Source organism: Pogona vitticeps, chromosome 1 (genome assembly GCF_051106095.1).
Source record: "Pogona vitticeps strain Pit_001003342236 chromosome 1, PviZW2.1, whole genome shotgun sequence".
NCBI lineage: Eukaryota > Metazoa > Chordata > Lepidosauria > Squamata > Agamidae > Pogona > Pogona vitticeps.
The window spans coordinates 111578462-111598965 of record NC_135783.1 but is presented as its reverse complement, the minus strand read 5'-3'; the positions used below and the strand labels follow the sequence as shown (position 1 = coordinate 111598965).

Below are 20504 nucleotides of genomic sequence, written 5' to 3'. Positions count from 1 at the left end.
TTAGCCATCCCTTTGATTTTTGTGATTCTTACCAAGATAGTGATTAAGTTCTGCAAAATAGCTTCAGGCATAACTCCACAGCCAAAAGAATTTTAAAAAGTGAAATTGGAAAGGCTTAGGAAATTGAAGCCTTTGCCTGGTACCACATACTTGCTGAAATCCTGTTGGTTACCAGAGTGAGTCACAACTAGAATCAAGCCATTGACTTAGTGGAAATTTGGTGAGTCAGCTCCTCTGTAAATTCTACTGATTCAGTGAGCTGACTCTAGTTGTGACTTACTATGTTAAGCAACAGGCTTTCAGCCTCTGTGTGTTTTCTCGGTTCCTATAAAAATTATAAGCGAAACTACTTGCCTTGACCACACCAAATAGTATCTGCCTATTTGTTCAGAGCAGAAAGAAAATATATGATAAGTTTTACATAAGAACAGCTGGGAAAAACTGACTTTCCAGATGATGTTGGACTACAATACCCATAATTCCTAATGACTGGCAATGGCTAAGCTAGGCAGCAGAGATGGGTGACAGAGTCTGACAACACTTGGAAAATTGTAGATACCCAACCCCTGGAATAATGAAATGGAGCAGGGGTTGTCTTTGTGACAAGATGACAAACTAATATCTGATTATACTTTATGTGAGCACAACATATCCTTTACAATAGTGGTCCCCAACTTTTTTGGGACCACAGACTGTCTGGGTTTCTGAAGAAGGTGGGGCACACACACACACACCGTGCTCACACGGGCACTCTCTCTCTTGGGCACATATGTGCGCTCTCTTGGGCACATGCGTGAAGCAGTGGGGGAGCGTGTGCCTGCCCACCAGCGCCAGCATGAGTGCTCCCCCACTCCTTCGCACATGCGCAGTAGCGCCTGCACACACACCTGTGTGCACACCCACCTCTTCGCACAGGCGCTCAGACACTTGGCCACATATTATCTAAAGGACCACCTTCTTCCATATGAGCCTGCCCGTCTTCTAAGATCAGGCCAGGAGGCCCTTCTGAAGGTGCCATTCCTGAAAGAGGTGAGGGGAATGGCATGTTGAAATAGGGCCTTCTCGGCTGTTGCCCCCCAACTTTGGAATGTGCTCCCTAGAGAAATCCGCCTGGCTCCAACACTCTTGGCTTTTCGGCGCCAGGCAAAGACCTTTCTGTTTAGCCAGCATTGTAATTAAACAGTATTCTTTAGCTGGTCACATGAGCAGCAGGACTTATTAATATTAATGTTTTAAGAATTGTTTTAATATAGGATATTTTATACTGTCTTTTTAATGTTTTTAAGTTTTAATATTGTTGTACGCCGCCAGAAGCCACTGGTAATGGTGTGGCTAAAAAAATACTGTAAATAAAAAAAAATGTGAAGGCTTGGGGGAGCGCTCATGCTGGCGCTAGCATGTGTGCGTGTGCGCAAAGCGACTGTAGGGAGAGGAGTGCATGTGGGGGGGGGCAGGAGGTCTGTCTCCACGGCCCGGTCCGGCTCAGGCCACAGACTGGCACCGGCTGTGGACTGGGGGGTTGACAACCTCTGCTTTACAATATTGTGATAGTTTGGAAACTTAGCTGCCCCTGCTGATTGATACCTACAGCATGAAAACATTTTCCAATACTGATAGAGAATACCACTTTTTAATAGCATATGTGGGAATTTCCTCAGCTGGTGACTGCAGATGGTATGTCTCAGTTCCATGTGAATGTTCTGACTGTGTTTACAATAAAGCCATGCCAAAGGCTTTATTGGGAGTGAAATGGAAGATTAATAAACTCCTGAAGCAGTAGCGGACAGCTGATCCACCTGTTATGTAAGTCCTTCAAGGTACTTGAATTTGAAACAGCAGTTATTTGCCTTTTGTAGGTACATTCATCATTGCCATGTGTGGCTTGACAGCTACATCAAATCCATTTCAAGGAGCAGAGAATAAACTCTTATGTCCTTTAAAGAGAAACTTTGTGAATGTGCAGATGCTCCAGAAGGCAAGCAACTAGCCCAGGCTGACAGTCACCATCTATTATGGTGCACAGTTAGTTAGTTAGTTAGTTAGTTAGTTAGTTAGTTAGTTAGTTAGTTAGTTAGTTAGTTAGTTAGTTAGTTAGTTAGTTAGTTAGTTAGTTAGTTAGTTAGACAGACTTATATTTCGCCCCTTAAGTACATGGAGCACTCTCTGAGCAGTTTATGACACAATTATACAAAGAAAATTTGCTTTCCTACTGTTGTTGTTATGTGCCACTCAAGCCTGTGGCTATCTTTAAAGAGTCAATCCATCTTATCTCTGGACTTTCTCTTTTCCTGCTGCCTTCTACCTTTCCCAGCATTATTGCCTTTTCTAGAAAATCTTGCCTTCTCATGATGCGCCCAAAGTTGGATAACCTCCTGTTTCAACATTTTTGCCTCCTGAGACAGATCAGGCTTGAGTGGATCTAGGACACACTTGTCTGTATTCCCAGCAGTCCAGGGAATACAGGGTATCCACAAAGCTCTTCTCCAGCAACACATTTCAAACAAATCAGTTTTTCCCCCTGTCAGCCTTCTTTACTGTCCAGCTTTCACAACCATACATGGTGATCAGAAATCCAAGAGTATGGATGATATTGGTCTTGGTCTCCAGTGACCTATTCTTACACTCAATGACCTTTTCTTGTTCCTTCATTGCTGCCCTTCCTAGTCTCTGCCTTCTTCTGATTTTTCGGTTGTACTCTCTGGATTAATGATTGAACCAAGATATACAAACCTCTAACTATTTCTATTTCTTATTTGTCAACATTAAAATTGTGTGGTTCTTCTGTAGTTATCAGTTTGATCAACTGCTCTCCTGCTTGGCACTTTCATCTTTCACTTAAAATCATTCACGTTATTGCTGCTTTTTGCCAGTAAGATAGTGTCATCTGAATATCTTAAATCACTGATGTTTCTTCCACCTATTTTCACTCCTCCTTCAGCTGAATCTAGTCTGGCTTTTTGTATGATCTGTTCTGCATACTGTACTGACTGGACAGATAATGGAATAAAATGCACCCTTGTCTGATACCTTTTCATATAGGAAACCATTCTGTCTCTAATGTAATTATATGAGCCATCTAGGGCAGTGGTTCTTAACGTGGGCGATAATGCCCCCCAGGGGGCGATTTCATTTTTCAGGGGGGCAGTAGAACGAAAAGGGGCGGTGTGGGGGCGCTGGAGCAGAAGGGGGGCGGTAGGGGGGCGCTGGAGCAAGCCAAACCTGTGAAGATGGCTGCAGCCTTTTTACAGTGTGCATGAATATATATTTTCCTCCAATCTTAATTTAGTTTCAGAGTTTTTGTCTTGAAATTTTTAGTTCCTGCATTGCGGTTTGTTTTTATGCCCTTTTTATATTGTATTTCTTTTTGCGTCTTAAAATTCGCTTGCAACTAAATTATTAAATGTTACTTTTTGGGGGCATTTCATTTTCTTGGAATTGAATTTTGTTTTCAGGGGTGATTGGATTTAAGTGTCTTAAATAAATAAATAAATAAATAAATAAATAAATAAATAAATAAATAAATAAATAAATAAATAAATAAATAACATCACCATGGGGAGGGGGCGATGATAACTTCCTCAATGGCTCAAGGGGGCGTTTCTTTCAAAAAGGTTAAGAACCACTGATCTAGGGCTACTGTGTTTACACATGTGCAAGCAAGGAGGGGCAGAATGAGACACATGAAAGAATTCAGTCTGGGTAGCTCAGATCTGGGAGCAGCAGTTTTCTTCTTCTGAGTCTTGTGGGAAAGGAAAGACTCCTCCAACATAAACCCTATATATTTGGTTTCTTTGATAGGGTTTATGTTGGAGTGGAGGAGTCTTTCCTTTCCCACAAGACTCAGTAGTAGAAAACTGCTGCTCCCAGATCTGAGGTACCAAGCTATTCAAAACAATTTATCCTTCTGATAAAATTGAAGATAACCAGGTGTTTTACCTTGCATTCAGTCTGTGAGCCACTGCATGGAAACTCAGCTGTGTACTCTTTTTTTTAAAAGTCTCATTTGAGAAGAATGACACCTGGTTGTGCCCAATCTGCTCTTGGTCCCTCCCTCTGCCAAGACTGTGGCCTTGAAGCCCTTCCTATCAAGGGATCCAGTACTGTAATGGTTAGCACGCTAGATTTGGAACAGAGAGATGTCAGTTCACATCCCTGTGTAGTCACTAAGCTTATTTGCTATCCTTGAGTCAGTTAGCACCTGTCAATCAGAATCTACCTGACAGCATGGTTATTAGAATAAAATGGGGAGACACTGTGTGAAGTGGCCATGTACTTTGTTGATGTATATGAATCAATAAATCATGACAATGCCATACATATTGGGCTTCTGATAATATTCTCATGAGACAGCTGCTATTTTTGGCTAGCGGGGGGGAAAGTGCTATAGAATACCATAGGAATCCCCCATGAATGATACACTGTCCACTGATTTGCAAGGGGGAAATGCAGGGGAAATTGAAGGCAAGTTGAAGAAATCATGGGGGGAAAGCAAGGTTTCCTTCTGAAATGCAAATGGAATGCTTTGATACAACTAGAAAATATCCTACTTTATCCTTCTTTGCCACAGTCGACTTTTCTCACACACACACACATCCATGCCACCTGCTTTCTAGCATGCACCCCTATTAACGGTGTTTTCCCCAAGTGCTGTGCTATATTATGGATGAGACTGAATGTATTTTCAATTTAATAAACCAACACTACCTCGTCTAGAATGCTGCAGCCAGAACAGTCATTGACCATGTTGACTAGGAGATTCTGAACGCTATATTCCAAAAAAGTAACTCTGCCAATCTCTGTTTCATAGTGAACATAAAGATATCAATTTCCTGTGCACATTTACTGAGCATTTAATTTAGCAGGACTTACATCTGAGTAAGCAATTCAGAGAGACATACACATAGAACCTATTCCTTCTCATGCACTGAAAATTCTTCCCAGAAATTTAAGATTTGTACTAACCATATGTTCACTAATAAAAATAAAAACAACCATAACAAGCAGAAGCTGTTAATAGATAATGCCCCTCCCCCCTTTCCCCCCAAAGCCAAGCAGCAGATAGTTACACTCCCCTGCTAAGGTCCCAGAAGTCTGTGGAAACTAAATTGGAACTTAACACTTCAGGAAGGAATCACAGACTCATAGACCTATAAATCTGAAGAGCTGGAGGGGATGGTAAGGGCCCTGGAATTTAATTCCCTGCCAAACCAGGAAATGTAAGAATCATAGTGTCCTAGTATTGAAAGTTCTTTTTTTTGTGCAGGGGGATAATAGCTCCCATAATCCCCCATCTGACATTCATTGCCATGCCTTAATTGTTGCTTTTTATACATTAGTTGAATAGAAACAGTATAGGCAAAAGACAATAATCCCAATATTTACCTGTGAAACTGGACAGCTTCAGTCATTGGCTGGTCATGCAGAAAAGTGTGTTTCTCACAAACAGTAGGTCAAAGCACTGAGTGCACATTTCCCTTATAACTCATGTTCCATAAGAGCTAGAAATCTACTTTTTTAAAAAAATAAATAAAAGTTCAGGCTAAGTGTTGGCCCAAACAGGTAGAGGGTAGCACCTCTAAATTTGGTGATGGTATGGTACTCCATGTGGCACCCCTAGATATTTCTGACACAGTGTTTATTTCAAGGAACACCAATTAATTGCTTAGTGGAAGTTTCTTTCTAAAACATAACCTTTGCTTTATAAGTCTCTTGTGTTTTGGCTCACCTTTGGAAACAAGAAAGAAATGTTCGTGGCATTTGCTTTCTAGAATTCAGGCATTTAGGAATACAAGTTGCACTGCTAAAACTAACTAATTAAATCATGCAGATTAAAAACATCAGGGGTGGTTGTGCTTCCCCATGTGGATGCCTAAAGGAACCTTAAGGAGTGATCCATAGAAATACCCCAGATCTCAAGATCTAGTTGATTTTAATTAAAGGATTGCAGAGACCTGTCTGCTATCTAAAACACTATGGCCCATTTATAGGGAAGGAACATGTTGAAAAAATATAGAAGTCCAGCAAAGAAGTAAGAGATTGTTTATATTCCAGTAATAATAGTTTATATATGACAAATACTGACTGCTGATGTGTCATTTATTGGTGGCATAATTCATATCTTGTTTCTACAGATAAATTTTATCCGTATCTGCATCTTGAGTTACTTCTATCTTGTATTTCATACTTTTAGTAAAAGGCATTAAGACTGATACATCCAAACAAAAACCAGACAGTGCTATTATGAATGGTTTTTAAAAAAAACTTAAATTTTTAACTTGTTCTGCCCGACGTCTTTAAAGAATTGTAAGGATTAGGTATCTTGAAAATGGTATTCATCTCCCTACTGCCTTTGGTTACTGTTCTGCAGATAACATTTTGACCAAGGAGCAGTCAGCTGAAGTGCAAAATGTGCTGAGAGGCTTTCTATGTAAAAATGCCCTTTAAAGTGCCTGTTACTCAGATGTTCTTCCCTTTCCTAAACTTCGGCAAGGTTTCATGGATATATAATGTTTCACATTTCTCTGCAAAATTACACATTTCATACTTTCTGAGACTTGTTCTGAGACAAAGCGCAGTTTGCCTGGGGAATTCATACATTTGTGAAGCTTGGACTACATTTTGGAGATATAAAAGAGGTGCAGTTTTAAAAATGTGTACAGTTATTTAAAAAAGACATTCAGACATGCTTTGTTCAATGAGGCAATGCATATGAAAACATTTATATTAGGAAAATGGGTAAATAAATGTGTATGTCATGGAAAATTCATAAGATGTATAAATTCCTATGAATGATGAGGCAGGGACGAAGTCTTCGAACCAAATATGAAAAGGGGGGGGGGAGAGAGAAAAAAAGATTGCACAGGAATGCACCTGCAATTTAAAAAAATGCAGCAAAGACTCAACACTTGTTTGCAACATGATGTATGTTTGTTTCCAAACACTGTCATTGGCTACTTGCAGTTAATGGTTGACATACCTGTATTCTTCTGGCACAGCAATGTTTTATTGAGTTGAGACAGAATCACTTCTCATACTACATTTTATTTTGCCCTATATACTTGGAATCTTATTTTAAGCATTTAGATACTACCTTACTGGCATTATAGCCAGAATCTGTGTGTGTGCCCATGAATGCGTATGTGTAAGACGGGGGGGGGGGGAGAGAGAAAGAAACAGAGGCAGAGGCAGGAGATAATTCTAAGATAATGTCCTTTTAAAAAAACTGTATTGGCTGCTTCAAAGATTCAGCAGAAATCCTATGATGAGTTGCTTTAAGTTCCCATGGTAATGCCCTAATTGATTATTGTTTGTAACACTTCTCCCTGTGTAGACTTTATTTAAACACACTACAAATTTTCACCCTTTTTAATATCTCAGTGGTTTAGACATCTGGCTGCAGATCCAGAGGTCGTGAATTTGATTCCCCACTGGACCTCCCAGGAGACAAGCGAGCCTGTGTAGTCATGGGCAAGAAGCATTGCCCCTGGGCACGCCAGAAGAAGGGAAGGGTAAGCCACTTCTATACAGGGTTGCCATAGGCCAGAATTCACTAGACCATACACAGTTAATTATTATTTCTTTTGTATCCATAACACTTATAGTCATTGCTTTTCCAAATTTGTGCCAATTTGTTTTTTAGTGTTTTGCATTTTTGCAATGATTTTTCCCCCATAAGCAGTGAGGGGGGTGGGAAATTCTCTGGAGCACCTGATCTTCTGACTGTGCAGCTCCACGCTCTATTTTAGGGCTTTGCTTTAGAAAGGATTTATCTTGCCCCATTCTAAATTCACTGTTTGCAAAATCTAGCAGGCTAATGAGTTACATTTAATGATTCTTTGACAAAATATCACAGCCTGGGTTTGTCAATGATTTAAATTCTACTCCCCAAATGCAATAGCAGAATGTTCTCCTCCCCACCTAAACCTTGGTGTCAGTCATACAAATATTTATTAATGTGTTCAGCATGTTGTGAGTAATTCCACAGAAATCCCAAAAGATACACACCGTATTGCTTGGCAAGTTTGTTCTGAATAACAATCAAACAATTTTTATTTTTTGCTTGAAAGTTGTCTCTTGGCAACAAACAGTTAATTCTCGACCTCAGTTACAACTTCTAGAAAAATGTAACCATACTTAAACGAATTCTTTCTAAGCCCCTTATGATACCTGGGGATGATTCAGTACTAACCCAAATCCCTTTGTTTATGAAATGCTATATTTTCATTCCCTTCCTGTTGCAGGTTCTCCACTATTTAAACTGCCAAAGAAGAGGTGTAATAAAGCAGACCACATTTACTGCAGAAAGCTTGCTCCTTGGAGGGTCTGAGCTATATAAATCAAAAGAAACAATAGCTGATACAATCTGACAATAGACAACAACCAAAAGCATTGATTTTTTTGACCTCACCATTCTGTCAACATTAAATCTTCTGCTTAAGTTGGTAAAATCAGCTGTCCCAGGTAATTACAGAAATTGGAAATAGCTTTGAGAAAGTCCAGAATGAAAACTAATAAAACTTCAAGGAAGTTTCCAATAAAGCTTTGATTCTATTTCTGTTCACTTACACCCAGGGACAGGCAATACAGTACTGTAGCACATAAAGTGTTCAGATTAGAAAAAAGACAGTTTCTGTGAGCCATCCTCCTTTAAAATTGATGTAAACACGGAAGCCATCTTCTGTTCAGTGCAGCATTCCTTGTGAACTATGGTACCTCATTACAGTGTTGATCCTCGAGGGCAGCTGAAGTTTCTGTTTGAAAGAACACAGGTAACCCAGGTTGCTGTCAGCTGTACAAGAAGCCACAGCATCTAAGCTAGCATCAAAGAGAGTTGTTTTACCCTTAAAGGACTCAGCAAGCATATCACAGTGGACCTCTGGAAGTTTAGCTGTCACAGTCACCAGAACAGATACTGTACTAACAATCCCCAAACCATGCAAAACAGTCCTGGTTATTGATAGGCAATTCAACAGCAAACTCACCTCCCCTACTTTCCATCACTGGGACAGGCATTCTCAGGGGACAATTCCGTCTCTTTCCCACCATTCAAAAGTGAGGCCAGTGTCTCAATGGGCTCATCGGCTCATCGGCCTGGTACTTCACTGGGATCCTCTCGTCTTAAGGCCTTCAGGAATTGATTAGCTTCCAGACATCTCAGAGGGTGGGCAAACCCTAAACAGTTCCCCATCTACTTTGTAATTAAACTGTTGGTGTAAACAGCTCAAAGACATAGTAGGCTGGGATAATAAAAATTTATAGCACTTCATTTTATAAACCTGAAATTTGTACTTTCACACCTCAGTAAATTGAACAGGAAGTGCTTGGTAAACTCCAAATGCAAAAATAGGTGATACTTTTACAGACCACTAAAAAATCATCACACAATAAATGAGCTTTATAGACCAGTACAACTCACCATACAATTAATTAGCTTTTGTGGATTAAACACCACTTCATCAGGATTGTACCAGTGTGAACTTAAATTGGTTCATTGTGTGATTTTTTTTTTAGTGGTCTATAAAGTTATCGCCTATTTTTGCATGTGGGATTTATTTTGTTATGACCACACAGCTGCCCTTTACTTCAAAGGAAGCATTTGGGTCCTTGACATTTCTAGTCCAAGCTTTATGGTCCTTAACATAAGCAGTGGGGAAAAGAAGCCACATTTTAATATTGCTTTCCTTGGTACTTAAGACTGGAATTCCTATTTTATTTATTCAGTGCCCATCTTACCTTTCTTCTACCAGTGGTACTCAAAGTCATTTAGAACTGCATTTTTAAAAAAATGGTAGAAGCAAAACATCGTATCAATAAGACCATGAAAAATTAAAACACAAATTATAAGGGCAATACATTTAACGTCAAACATTTATGTGAATTGCCTCATGTCACTTTTTGTTCTGAGGAGAACTTTTAACCCATGATTATCCCTCATTATTGAGAAAGAGAGACAATGGAAGGGGAAATTGTGCTCTAAATGGCAAGGCCCAGGCCCAAATGATAGATCTTCTCAGCCGTTTCCCTCATGTGCTGGACCAATGTGCAAAGGGGGAGTACAGCTGCACTTCCTAGCCACACACCCCCACCTTGTGCTTACCAAGTACCCCTTCCCTATGCATTCAGCTGTGCCATGTGAACATCTGCAGGGAGGGAACATCATTGGTACAGCGGCTGTATCTGCAAAGCATTTACGCAGCCAGGAACCCTGCTGATGTTTTCACAGCCTAGGGGGGTTTGTTGGGAGCGGTTACCGTTTTTAACTCATGTCTAATGTCTAAGGGAAATACCTGAAGAGTCCCAAGGCAACAGGCATAATCCATAAACAATACATCTACTTGAAGTTGTAGAAATGGAACTTAGCTTGTGGATAGAGATGATATAAAGATCTTTGCTTTTGTATGAGAGGAAAAGTACTGCTGACTAATATAGTTAATGGCATGCAACATAGCCTACATTTCAGTTCTGCTCCTAGCTGTTTGTAGAAGAGCAATGGCTCAATCATGTTCAGAAGTTCTATGGCTGTTTTCCAAACTTTTTTTCAAACTGATGCTCCCTTGACTCCATCCCGGAGACTCCCCAGTGCAAAAAGGGTGTTGCTGCCACTGCTGGCTCTTCTCCTCCTGGGGACAGGGGCACAGTCTGCCCCGGGGTCTACGCCTGGGCATGGGCAGGGTGGAAGGCATGATCCCAGCCAGCATTCAGGGAGACCTGCCAGCCAAGGAGAGGAAGAGGGAGGCAGTGGCAAGGGAGGAGAGGATTCTGCGATGCTCCTGACTGGGTTTGGCCAGCACCACAGGGCCCTGTGGTGCACACTTTGGAAACTGTTGTTCTATGGTGTGGAAATAACTGGACCCCTGGAGACAGCAACCCCGTAAAGTAAGTGCTTTTCACCTGGCAGTCCTGTGCATGTGTTTGAACAAATGCTTCTCTCCCTCTCCGTGAGCTTTAGAAACATTTTTATATGACAAAAGCTTGGTGAAATGCACCACGAACTATATTTTCCAAAATAATATTCTGCCCATTTGTTTGTTTCCCAATTTACCTCCAAGACAGTTTCAAAAGTCACTTGAAACACAACTCTGTGGCAAGGCCTTTCCACTAGAATGTCAAGCAAATGGCAGCCCTCAGTGGGGATGTTTGCCACAAGCTACGGTATAATTGCTAGAATGTAGTAGAGAGCATATTTGGTATTGTGCCTGTAATCTTTTTTAGGAAATCGGTCTTTTTTTAAAAAAAATAGTTATGTTTATGCCAAAAATAATATTTTTAAAGAAGGCTTTTGGCATCAGCCTTGACAGGATGAATTCTCACTCAAAATGCAATTTTAAAATGCAGGCAACATAGCAACAAATGATTTTTAGACAATGTTGTTTATTACATTTGACATCAAAAGGCATTTTGTTGTGCAGGGTATACATTTCGTTTATGTGTAATATTTAGGGGAAAGTAACATGCCAATATTTCTCCTAGAGAAAACCCTTTATGTTTGAGACAAACCTGGGTTGTGTAACCTGTGGATTATGTCACTTTCCCAAAGAGAGAATACTATCAAGAGAAATTGATACAGGATGAGATATCAGCAGCGGCGTATTGGGCAACATTAGGGTTCAGAGGCTAGGAAAAGATTAAACACCTCTGCCTGGAAGCATGATTTTGACTGTTCTGTGAATGACAGACATTTTTCAAATTTATATTAGAACAGAGGATGCTTTGGGGAGCTGAATAAAGTAGTACAATGAGAGCAGTGCTGCCCCTGCCAACTACTGGAGTGTCAGGCAAACCCTTCCTGGTCATTGTATCCATGGGCTCCAGACTGGTAGAGTTAAACCAGCTTTTATTGGCTCTTGGGAGGTAGGTACCGCTTAGGCAATAGCAACCCCTCCCTGCCTGTTTATCCCCAGTTGGGGGGAAAACACACACACTGAGTTCCAGTCACTAGTCCCCTAAACAATCCTATGTTTTTAGGTCCACCTTTCGCCTCCACTCGCTATGCAGAAATGCCTGCCAAGGGTCCCAGTAGCTGTTTCCATCAACCTGTACCCCACAGGGAGGGCCTGTATAGTCAAGCCACTATTACCCTATGGGTTTTGCCAAACCTTCCTCTAGGTCCCACTGATGTTCCTGCTGGCATTGGTGCCTCCAGCAATTCTTCTGGGTTGAGGTTAGGATCAAATGTCTGGTTGGTTGTGGCCGCCTCTAGCAGCCACTGGAGTATGGCAGGCTGACAGAGGACCAGGCCCAAGCCCTGACCATGACGTCTTTATAGGGCAGACAGAACTGCACCAGAACTCCTGTCCAGCGGTCCTTTACATTGTCATAATCATACACTCCCTCAGCAAAGATGGCCAGTTCAGATTTCTCCACCATGTTACCCCAAGCCCTTTCTTCTACCATTTCCCTGGAGCTGTTTCCAGGGAATGGGAACGCCGAGGCCTGGAGAGACAGAACAAGAAACCAGGCCTTCTCAGCAGTGGCTCCTCGCCTTTGGAACAGTCTGCCCCAGAGATCTGTCTGGCTCCCTCGCTGGGTGTTTTTAAGAGCAAACTTAAGACTTGGCCCTTTAGGCAGGCTTTCCCTCCTGTCATCACTTGAATATTTTCCCCCATCTTGAACTATATTACTATTGCTGTTTTTTATTTTATTATATTGTTTTTATTTTATTTTTTATTGCTAGCTGCCCAGAGTGTAGATAGGCGGGGTATAAATAAATAAATAAATAAATAACCAAATAAATAACCAAATAAATACAATAAATAAATAAATAAATAAATAAATAAATAAATAAATAAATAAATAAATGGATGGATGGATGGATGGATGAATGAATGAATGAATGAATGAATGAATGAATGAATGAATGAAATCCCCCTCCTGCATTATACTCAGTACAGTCTCTTTCCTTTTCCTTCTGAGCCACCTCCTCTGCCTCCAACTCCCCCAGTTGACAGGGGCCCGCACTTTGCCTCTTACCAGGTGGCTCTCAACACTAGTGTTCTCTTCTTCCCTGCCCTCAGCTGGCCAACTGGTCTCAGCCCCTGCCTGAGACCCGGCAGATGTCATCTCCAATGGGCCTTCTGGGGGGTGTGAGCTGAGGGGCTAGGGGCACACTTGAGGAGACCCTCTCACATTCATGAAGAAAACACTGTGAAAATTTAACTTTGGGAAAATGTTACCAGACTTTCATAAAGTTGCCATAGCAGAATATGGACCTCTAAAAGCATATTTTTATTTTTGCTGCCCAAGGAATAATTCAAGTAAAAGACAACAAACCCTCCTAAAATTGGGGACTTAACAATTAAAATAGTAAGGCAACTGTGCAACAGTTTGCCTTGCAGAATCCTATGAGCAGCATAACATAAACAAGATGCAGTTTCTAAATAAACTATTTGTTGGATCCGGAATATATCAGAAACAGCATTTCAATCTGAATTATTTCTTTTCTTTATATTTTATCTCTGAAGTTAGCTTGTTCCATCACAATATGCAACACAACAGCAAATGCACTGCAGATTGCCTTTCTATCTGTTGCAAAAAGGCTTACTAAAAATGCAACCCTGGACTCTTCCCTGGCACTCCATTGAAATGACTCGTGAAGACAGTTTTACTGCAGAAATGACTCAGAGTTTCTTGATGTGGCACCAATTGTTTTGACTGATAAGAGAAATATCTAAAATGTCACATAAAAATTACAATTACAAAAACAGCAGTGCTGGTCTAGATATTTCTACCAGTACTTTTTGTTTTATTTTTTCCAGAGATACCTTTTTTTCAGGGGATGAGCTTTATTTTCCCCCATTAATCTTTTTTTTTTGGTAATTAACAGAAGTATTGCCACATTTTAATGTATTTTCCATATAGTACATGATTCATACAGTGTTTGGATCAACGATTTGATTACTTCAATTAGATCATTCTTATGAATACGATGAAAGGTTGTCTCTACGGAGCTTCAGACTCTGTTAGTGTTGTCTCCTACTAAAATTTATTTCTCTATTATTTGCAGAAAAAGCATCTGTCAGCAGAGAAGTGAGGGGAGGGCATGGTTTTGGGTGAATGACCCTTCTCTCACTGGTCCCTCTGCCCACAGTCTGTCATTGAAGGGTGGCGACTACCTCCAAAAGATGATACTGTGATCTCTCCTTGTGGATTGCAGCCCCTCCCTCTATCCCAGTGATTCCAAATGCTTTATTCGCTTCTCGGCCTTTTGGCTAAGATCAAGTGTAGTATCTGTTCTTATCAGTTTCAGGCCAAATGCTTTATTCTTGTTTTGCAGTGCATGCCATTTATATATATAATACCCATGTTACTGTTGTTCCTGTTGTGGCTGTTCTTGCATCATCTTGGCCTTTAAGACCAATCTGAAGACATGACTATACAGACAGGTCTTCCCTAAGTGTATAAAACCTGAAAGAATGATATGCTGCTATTCAGTAACACATTTAATTTGGCTGTTTGGTGATTGTCCTGTTTAATCACACTCAAGTGAATCAATCTCTGCATAAAAAGAACTTACCTGTATTCACATCAAAGACGTATCTAGTCCTGCAACCTGTTTTCCACAGGGGCCAACCTACTGTACTTATGAAATGTTCACAAGCAGGGCATGAGTAAAACTGTACCTCTGCTTTACATTCCCCAGCTACTGGCATGGAGAGAGAAACGGCCTTTCATTAGGGATGTGAAGAATACTCCACTACATTTCATGTCTTTATCAGTTTCGGCTGTCTTGACTTAATGAGACACACAGAAATCAAACATTCCAAGATTGCCCGAAAGTAGAAGTACTCTGGCATGAGGTGATTAATTGGCTAGAAAAAAAAATAATAAATCAAAAAAAAAGTTCCAAATGAAACTTTATTATTATTCTCTCTTTTCACTGAAGGAAATAAAAATGTATCAAATAAAGAATTGGTGGCAACTCTTATAGGGGCAGTGCAGAACAAAATTGCCCAATGCTGGAAAGATGCCGAGGACCTTACTTTGCAAAGATATAGGAATCAAATATGGGTGGTGGCGCTGATGGAGAAACTGACCCATCGAATCAGATTACACAGAGGGAAGATTTTAAAAAACATCACTTTATGGAGATATGACACCCCCTGTTGAAATCTGACATGGGATCAAAAAATAAAGTAAATCAAGTGGATAATGGGTTTAACTGCTGGTTATTCTAAGCGGTATTAGCTAGACATAAAAATGCAAATAATGAGCCGAGGAAGAGACTGTGTAAAGAGATAATGTATATATGTATGTATTTATGAAGGTATAAGAGTTGATGAATAAGAAATTTGCTGTTATCATAATACAATAGGTATTGTTCTGTTATATGGTTTTGAATGGATTTATAAATACTAAAAAGAAAAAAGAAGAATAAATCAAACACTCCTTGAGATTCCTAACCTCCAGTTAAGAGCAAGACAAGCAGATTCCCCAACCCTTCACCCCATTATGTTCTCCAGAATTTGCAGAAGATACATTTGCACAAAACTGGTATCATTTCCCCTTGAGAAGCAAAGCATGCATATACAAAGCAAGGAGAGAAGGACTGATTGATTGTAAAGATAGATACCTAAAACCCCATCTGCTTGTTTCAAATTCTTAGATGTGTATCAAACAAAGCAGTAGCTATTCTGGATCTGGGCAATTTGTACAATTTAGCCTTGAAAACTGGGCAATTTGTGCATAGCACTACTTTCCATGTTGTAAGAACAGTATTGAGAGTTACTGCAAATCCCCCACCACCCTCACTGGCAGCTGTAACAGGATGTACAGGTTCCTCCTATTCATGTGTGAGACCAAGGCAAGCAAAGATTTACATACTTACCTGTATAGTAGTGGAGGTGATCTATACCCACACTAATTGGCAACCATTGGCCTTAATCTCCATGAATCTATCCAATTCCTTTTTAAAACCATACAAGTTGGCAGCCACCACTACAACCTGCAGCCATGAGTTCCACTGTTTAAGTATGTATTTGGATCCCAGGCCAGCGTCCAAAAACTCCCAAAGGTATCGGGAAGCCATTCCTTTATGTTACAAAGCTAATGGTCACTGGCAATTTTGCTATTGATTCTGCTACCGAGGCTTCATTCCAAAAAGACTTACATCTTTCAGTACCATCGGGTTTCAATTAAACTGTCAAAATCCAAAGATGACGCATTCACACTGGATCATTCACACAAAAAGTAATAGTTATAGCCATATATTAATTCTATTTCAAAACTCTTTGCCAATGAGCAAGAGCCTACAGCTCCAAATGGATAGGGACTGAAAAGCCCCCCTCCCCCCCAAAAAAATTACTAATGGAATTTAGGGCTTTTAAAATAGTAATAATGATTATTATATGATCCTGAATGCAAGTCTGGCTTAATTTACCAGTGACTGAAAGATGTTACTGCCTTTTACAGATGTTTGGTTGTCATGGTGAACAATGTCAATGTTTGCAAGTCCAGTTCCTAGCAAGTTAACATACACCTGCCAAAAACCATCGTTGTAACTGAAACTAACTCATGTCATATCTCAGGCCAAATTTGAATGACATGGAGCATATAAAGGAGAGGGGGGGGGAAGGAGACCTTGAAAATGTTGCTGGAGAGCAGAAATAAGGGTCAGAGCTGGTGTTTGGTAGAGTTCTGATTAAAACCTGACTAATAGCCTTCTTAGTCATTTGATTAATGCAAAATTGAATTCTTACTTGTGTTTTTTTTTAAATCATTTTTAATCAACATAATTTACAAAGCACAAGCAAGCAAAGAATTCTCCAGGAATGACTCAGAAGATATATTTGGTCATAGAAAGTAGCTATTTGTTTAGACAGTACTGTTGAAATTTAACCCAGATATCTTAACAACAGAGGCATTTTAAAGTTTCAATTTTTTTGCAATGGAACAAATTAAGCACTTGCTTAACATCTGTTCCAGTGGAATCACTAGATTCAAAATTCCGATCTTTGACAGTGCGATAGCCTTTGACCCTGCCACCTTGGATTGCCTTTTCCGGCATTCTATAAAAGTATTAAGTAAACATAGGAAGAAGAAAGTGTGCTAGTTCTGGTTTATGTGGAGAGCCTTTGCAGATTTTAAAAAAAAAAGCTCTTCTCTTCCTATCTGTCACTTTTTTGGTCAGCAACATGGCAAGTCTGAAGAGAGCCTCTTCTGTCCATGCAGTCTCGCAATGTGAGCTGGAACCATGGGAAATCATGGTCCGGAATTTTGTCCAAGCATACTATATATGAAACTTGCCCCTTTAAGCTTCTCACTTTTCTCATGAACAAAACGACAGTGAAGGGGTTGGGCCTAGCATGCCTCCTTCTTCATGTGTTCATCTATTCTTTTACAGTACCTCTGAATAGAACCAGTGTGTTGGAATTTCACGACCATTTTGTGAAAGACATCAGCAAGTTTTGGGTTCAATTAATCCAATAATCCTGAGTTTCATGCACACTTATAACCTGCACTCATGTTTTTCTTCTCCCACTCTCACCTAGGAAAAATGTGTGTCTGTTGTTTTTTTTTTAAGTTGGAATGTTAAAACTAAAGGCAACAAAAAAGGGGAAGATGCACAGCAGTGTATCAAAAAAGTTTATTGGAACCTTGCTGGTTATAATTTTATAGCTTAGAGACAGGGAAGCACAGAATGCCAATCACTTATTCACTGAAGCCGATTTCAGTCTCTTCTAAAATATCTTAGATACTTCACTTCAACAGGAAATGCTGTTTTTGCTTTAAAAATTCACAATAGACAGAATTCAGTACCTCCACCCTCCACATGATGTTCAGTTTGGATCCAGACAGATCACATACACACACATGCTTCAGATCATTCCTCAAAAATGTGGCGGGGGGGAGGAAGGAAGAACTTACAAGTGTAGGAGACAACAAGACTTGCTGAGGAGCTGTCAGATCCTGGCAAATTCTATCTGACAGCTCAGGTAGGCCGGTTCAGATGAATACCATCTCTATATTGATTTGAATTCACTGCTCAGTTAATGACACCAGCTGATCAATGACGGCTTTTAAGCCTGCTGTTTACCAAGTAAGTTGGAAAATATAACTGACAAACAGAAGTGCTGGTGTCATAGGAGAGGCCCCATTTTGCAGTATTTGAAGCCAGATGAGAAAATGTGGAACGTGCTGTTCTCATAAAGTTTCATTACCATCGTTAGAAGCCAAACGTATGTCGTTCAGAGATCAGACTTCTCTGTCTAGGCGATTCTTAAATGTACAGCAGCCCTGTCAGGGCATATATTCTGTAGGGCTATCAAAAAGGTCTTCCCAGCTCTCAGCGTATACCCCGCAACACAAAATCCCTCTCTTTCATCCTCATTGTTCCTCCATGAGGGGCGTCTGGGAATTGCAGTCCAAGAACATTTGGGTTACCCAAGGTTAGGAACCACTGCTCTAGACAAATTCCCTTTGCTTTTGGTCCCTTCTTCCACTCTGTGCCTCTGTCCTCAGTGTTTTCATCAATTCCCTGCTTTCACCCTACTGCCCATTCTATTATTCTTTTCGTTAGGCAACCCATTAGCCAGTCTATCTGACATTCTTTAGTCCCTGTTTGTAGGGCAAAATCTCTCTGGTCTCTTCTGAGTCCCCCTTCTCAATGGTTCTAGTCTGTCTCATTTCACCATCTCTGTCTGCTTTTCCCCCTCAAGCCTCTGTCTCTTCCAGGTAGTCTTCTGTAGTGTTAGCCCTATTATGTAAAGTAGTTATGCATATTCATGTTCCAGGCTAATGTTGCTGAGAGGCGGAGCCGAGAGATATGTAATAAAGAGGCGGAATCAGAGAGTCTGTCAGTGAGATCAGAGTGGAGAGATAGAGTGTGGTATTTGGGAGATCTGAGGTGTGATTAGAGTGAAGAATGAATAAGAACTGTTATAACCAATAGAAGGTTGAGATTGATTATTAATAAACCTGTAGAAGTTACCTATGATTAATAATCAAACATCTGTAATCAATAAACAAGTTTTATTAAAAAGACAGTGAAGTTTGGACCTTCATTTTCATCCTTCCACAATTAATGTTGATTTAGTGATCAACTGGTGGCAGCGGGTGAAAAGGAGTATTAATTTGCTTTCGTGTGCTCTCTGTTTGGAGGGTCAGGCAGGGGCCACGAGGTGCAAACGTCACATCTTCCTTCAGGACTCTGCCCTTCAGAAGAGGGAAAACCCTAGGTGTGCCCCTTCCTGTTTTAAGTCCTCCTGAGGGTCCCTTTTAAATGTCGACCCTGCCACATTTGAAGGGGGCCATAGACTGGAAACAAGTCTTCACACACCACCTTACATGATTTCTTATGTGACTTATACATTTTGATTTGGACTATATTCATTTCATATTGTCCTTATGGCCATGGCCAAAAAAGTCTGGGAATGGTTGCTCTAGAGTAGTTGGTTATATTTTCGTTACCATTTTAAAAGTAACTTTATACTTTCTTATCTTTCAAAAATAAAAATGATTGCTTTTTAATTACTGACCAAAATCCTGTTCATCATGCCTGTGAACACAACACAAACAAGACAGAGGGACTCCTGCTCAGTCAAAAGGTGGATCAGGGAATAGAGATGCATGCTGTGCTGGATGGGGTTACACTTCCTCTGAAAACACAGATGTGCGGCTTAGGCGAGCTCCTGGATTCATCTCTGAGCCTGGATGCCCATATTTTTGCAGTGGCCAGGAGTAGCTTTGCACAATTAAATCCAGTGCGCCAGCTGCACCTGTTCCCAGAGAGGTCTGATCTAGCTACAGTGACACATAGCTTAGTTACATCCTGGCTGAATTACTGTCATGCACTCTGTATGGGGCTGCCTATGGAAAGTGTCAGGATGGAAATGTCAGTGAGTCCAAAACACAGCAGCCAGATTACTGACTGGGGCTGATAACAGGGATAACACAACCACCACCACCCCTATTACAGCAGCTCCTTTTTAGTATTTGTGTACTCACCGTTGCTAGCTTTAATATTGTCTTTTAATGATGTAAGCCACCTTGGGTCTTTTTAAGGAGAATGTTGGGGTAAAAATATTAGGACTATATTAGCATCCGGTCATCTGGTCTTTGGTCAATAAGACAAATCATAAAATGCCGCTACTTCTGGAGTTGTGGAAAACATTTCAAGGCAGCCTCTCGGTATGTGCATAATTACATTTTATGAAGTGGAAGGAAGGAAGGAAGGAAGGAAGGAAGGAAGGAAGGAAGGAAGGAAGGAAGGAAGGAAGGAAGGAAGGAAGGAAGGAAGGAAGGAAGGAAGGAAGGAAGGAAGCAAGCAAGCAAGCAAGCAAGCAAGCCTTTGGTGAAAACTGACACATGATCAGTCAGTGTTATATGTTGGGCACCAAAATCTGAATCATAATAATACAAGCTATGGATCTGGACTATCATTCACATGGTTCTCCCATCTAACTCACTCTTGCTTCAATATCTAGCAACACGAAACAATACTTGAATTATGTGATATTCCTCCACCACCATTTAAAGAAATACATATCCATGAATATAAAAGTAACTAA

The 20504-nt window shown here is 40.4% G+C and overlaps 1 protein-coding gene, 1 long non-coding RNA gene and 1 pseudogene across 2 annotated transcripts in view; 2 read left to right on the top strand and 1 right to left on the bottom strand.

Annotated features, from left to right (window-relative positions):
- LOC140707523 (uncharacterized) overlaps positions 1 to 20504 on the bottom strand; it is a 165580-nt gene that overhangs the window by 126669 nt on the left and 18407 nt on the right. The gene's annotated exons all lie outside the window — the stretch shown is intronic.
- LOC144586763 (uncharacterized) lies at positions 1559 to 8346 on the top strand. The gene is made up of 2 exons (XR_013541785.1): positions 1559 to 7508; positions 8241 to 8346. It is a non-coding gene; the product is annotated as an uncharacterized LOC144586763 (long non-coding RNA).
- Positions 14188 to 14302, top strand: LOC140703590 (U2 spliceosomal RNA; annotated as a pseudogene).